This window comes from Thermobia domestica, chromosome 1 (assembly GCF_964235325.1).
Source record: "Thermobia domestica chromosome 1, izTheDome1.hap1.1, whole genome shotgun sequence".
Classification (NCBI taxonomy): domain Eukaryota; kingdom Metazoa; phylum Arthropoda; class Insecta; order Zygentoma; family Lepismatidae; genus Thermobia; species Thermobia domestica.
The window spans coordinates 136,999,054-137,003,917 of NC_137454.1; positions in this window are offsets into that span (position 1 = coordinate 136,999,054).

Here is a 4,864-nt window from a genome sequence, read left to right on the forward strand (position 1 = left end):
GGATCGCAATGTTTTGAGCCAACGATCATGGCGGAAACGAAAGTAGCCAATCAGGCAAAGGCAGAAACGAGAGTAGCCAATCAGACGTGCCGATGCTCGGTTGTTTTTTGGCTTCATCGATTTAATAGGATGAAGATACATATGGGCAGATCCTCTATTTATAACATCCTTGGATTTTACATATTTTCCACAAGTACGCCATTTTCAGCAGTGTTGCGAACTTTATCAATGTTTAGCATATCTCTGGAACGGTCTAACACACAGAAGTGCTGTAAAAGGCAAAATGATTTGTTTGCCAATTGCAAACCACATTAACTAGATACGATACTTATCCAAGTATGTTTTCGAAATAAACCCCTTTAAAAAATTCAAATTTTCAATCCCTTGTAACTTTGTTCCTGTTCATTCGAAACAAATCATACCATGATATCCAACGCTAAGGTACTTTCGATGTGCATTATCCTGTCATAGAATATGTTCATTATCCTGTCATAGAATATGTTCATTATCTTTCATAATTCTCGGTACGCGACATTATCTTCTCTATCGTCTGCGATGTGAATTCATAAATGAAGTGTCTACAGTATAGTCCAGTGTTTCGCAACCTTTTTCTATTCGCGGTACAGCATGAATTATTTATGACAACGCGGCACACCAAAACGTATTATATGACACTATTAATATAAATACGTATTGTAATCAATATATTATTATTAAACAGGAATCGAATGCTGCAGTTTTAATAATTTATTTAATGAATTAAAGCGTAATATGGTAAATAAAGACAATAGATTTAAGCTCCATATATAAAGTTATTCTACTGTAGAAAATAACTTTTCAATTACTAATAATTTTACTCTTACTTCAATTGATATTTGTGCCTGCTTAGCTCAACTCAGGGAGCTGATAAGTGGAAGAATCGCTGACAATGACGGATTTGAGTCTTTCTTTCTTTGCGGTTTTAATTTCAGTCAACGTCAAGAAGCCCAGTTTACACAAATATGTAGTTGAAAATGGCAAGAACACATTAACTGCCATATCAGAGGTAGCCGGTTATTCATTCCTTAATGTCAACCAAAATGTATCCAAAGGAACTTCGAGAACTTTCAATTTCAATGTTCTGTCGGATTTTGAACCTCCGAGTTCTCGTATATTAATTAAAAAATGTTCTGAATTCGAAGAGAATGGATCACGAACTCAGTCGAAATCTTGAACATTCCTTCCGAACTACTTCTTGAATTTCTGTTGCAGAATCTGTAAATGTTCTTTAACTCTATCACCACTTTATTATAGTCAGCAACTGGCCAGACGTTTGGGAACATCTTGAACGATCAATTCTCTACCCATAAATTCAGTTTATTCATAAATACTTCAATCTCATCCATACTAGCCACCACATTTTCGTTCTTACCTTGCGTTTTTGTTGAACTAATTCAAGTGCACGAAAATATAGGAAAGATATGCTAGCTTGCATATCCAGTATCCCTATCTGCAAATAAATTCTCGTACTCATACCCTTCAACGTTCAAAAATGCATAGACCTCCTCTTTAAGTTTAAATATTCGCCTTGACACTTTTCCTCGTGATCCAACCGTACTTTTGTATGTAGAAGGGGTGTAAGTATGCTCTGATCTCAGTTCCTGACACAAAACAGAATTTACTTTAGAAAACAAAATGCTACAGCCCAATGTGGACCTTGACCTCCTCAACTATTAGCCTCCATTCGTCTCGGTTCTTCAATCTGTTAGCCCATCCTTTTACGAGGGTCACTACGAAAGTTTTGAGATACGCATTGTTGTGGCACAGTATTTGAATTTCAACAATTGCGTTCGGTAGTGGTATCCAGAGCGAAGAAGCGAAGCAAGTTTCAACTCGCCTCGCTTATCGGCGTGGCCGTATCGCCTTCACATGTTTGTTGATGTGAGCAGTATTCGGCTGTCTAGAATGGAGTTCGAAAGGGAACATTTTCGGTCAATGATCCTTTACGATTTCAAAAGTGGTTTGAACGAGACACAAAGCCTTGACCGTTTGCAGGGGGCATTTGGGGACCTTGCTCCTTCCCGTGCTACAATTTTTCGGTGGTCTGGTGAATTCAGAAGAGGCCGGACATCGCTTAAAGATGAAGAGAGAGCTGGGCGTCCGGCAACAGCTGTGTCAGATGAAAACATTGCAGCTGTGGAACAAAATGATTCGAGAAAATCCTCAAACAACTTTCAAGGACATTGAATCTACAGTGAACATTGGATCGCCAACAGTAACAAAAATTCTTCATGATCATCTTCGGCTCAGGAAGGTTTCATCTCGTTGGGTGCCTCACACTTTGACTGAACAGCAGAAGCACATTCGTGTGGAATGGTGTGAAGAAATGCTTGCAAGATTTGATGCAGGCAATTCTCGACGCGTCTCTGACGTTGTTACTGGTGATGAGACTTGGATCTATCAATTTGACCCTGAAAATAAACGCCAGTCTACAGTTTGAATCTTTCCAGACGAAAATCCACCCACGAAAGTGAAGCGACTGCGAAGTGTGGGGAAGAAGATGGTCGCAACTTTCTTCTCCAAATCTGGCCATGTTGCAACTGTTCCACTTGAAGAACAAAGGACTGTTACTGCTCAGTGGTACACCACTGTTTGCCTAACAAAAGTGTTCCAGAAGCTTCGGGAACGGCGTCCAAGAACTGGATTGCATGGGATCCTGCTTCATCATGACAACGCGGTCGCACACGGCCAACATCACAATTCAGTTTTTAGAATATACGGTCAAACTTATTACTCATCCGCCGTATAGCCCTGACCTGGCCCCGTGTGATATTTTTCTGTTCCCCAGGATCAAAGATCGCATGCGTGGGAAGAGATTTTGCAGCCCTGAAGAAGCTGTAGTGGCTTACGAGAATGAACTTTCAACACTTGAAGAAAAAGACTGGTACCACTGCTTCCAAAAGTAGTTTTCGAGGATGCAAAAGTGTATACAGTGTAATGGTGAATAGTTTGAGAAAATGCAAGTGTTAAATTGAATTTTAAGTATGTAAGTTATTTCACATCTCAAAACTTTCTTAGTGACCCTCGTATCTTCATCATCTCCAGATTTCTCCTTATACCGTCAATCCATCGTGACTTGCGTCTTTTTCTTCCTCTGATTGTATACATTCTTTCGTCAGGACGTTCTTCGGCAGTCTATCATCATCCGCAGGGTGTGTACTAAAATTCCAAAATAAAATTTCGTGACTTTTTTGTGACATTTTCTTTACCAAATCGTAAAATTTCCTAACATTCGAAAACTAATAAAATCACCTATATTCGTTATTCTTTAGCATTTATCTCTACTTTCAAAGGGTGTTCCCTGGAACGATTTAAAAAAAAAAAAAAAAAAAAAAAAAAACTTGGTCTCTTCTCAGAGTTGAATAAACTGATTAGATGCATAGGTGGTTTCGGCGATGTGATGTGATTTGCATCGCCACTACTTAAAGATGGCAGTTGAAGGATAATCTCAAGTATTTTCGGTGGAAATTAGGCCGAATTTTCGTGCATGCGATAGATCCATGCTTTGCTTGAGATTTGGTAGCGTCTAAAGCCAGCCATAGACACTTTTCGCCGTGAATTTTGACATTTTATAGAACAAACATTTTATAAAATTTTCCAGTCTCTACTTATATTTCTACAGATAAGAAAAATCGTGACCCAAAAGCTAAATTTCTTGACCGTTTTCTGATTTCGTGACCGGTAGATACCCTGGTCACTCTCTCTACATGTCCAAACCATTTTAACCGCTGAGCCTTAATGAATCTAACTATATCTTGATTCCCCAGATATGAGCTATTTCCTCATTACTTGTTCTCCATTCGTCACGTTCTCATGGGTCCGTAAATTCTTCTTTAAAATACCCTAAGCATGTTCTCATTCCGCTTTGTCATGGTCCATACTTCCGCTCCATAAGTTATCACTGGCTGACATTTTTGTACCCTTACTAATTAGTTTACTCTTCAGCAGATGCATGCTTAATTTCTTGCTTGTATTCTTTGCTGTATTGTATCACTCATTGTCTTGATTGTTCAGTGTCATGCCTAGATATCTACAGCTTTTTACAGCCTCGAAGGTATTATTTTCTATTCCGTTATGCTTCTTTCTTTCATTTTTGTGGATATAACCATGTACTTAGTTCTTCCTATGTTGACTCTTAGTCCCATTTTCAAGTCTCTTTTTCCAATCTGATGCATACCCTGTTTCAAGTTCTCTTTCAGCTCTGGTTATAATTGTATCATCTGCGTAGGCTAATATCTGGCTCAGTTTGGTGAATATGGTTCCTTATTTAGCTATTTTATTTACTGCTCTATGTAATGCTATATTGAATAGTGTCGTCAAGAGCCCATCTGTTTGACTCCACCATTGTATTCAAATGAGTATCTTATAGTGTATCCTATTTTCACCTTGGCTTTCGTTTGTTCCACTGTCATTTCTATTAATCGCTCCAATTTCCTAGGTATGCCAAATTCTTTTGATGTGGTAATTAGTGTCGTTCTGTTAACACTGTCAAAAACATTCTTAAAATCTATAAATAGTGTGTGAAAAAGTAACATCATGATGCTTCTCTACTATTTGGACACAAAACACAACAAAACCGTGAATTTAGGAGTCTTCACTTGACTATGTTCAAGACTTTTATTACTTCGTTCTATATAACTTTCAGAGAAGATGGTAAGGACTTAGCAACAATGGCTTCGCTGTGAATGAGGCAATGTTCACGCGTATTTTCGAAATCCGGTGACCGTGGAAGCCAGCTGAGACATGCTAAATCGCCAGCTTCTTGATGACCAATCCAACGGTTCGGTAGAGTTTCATTCAGATATTCATGCACTTGGCGACTCCA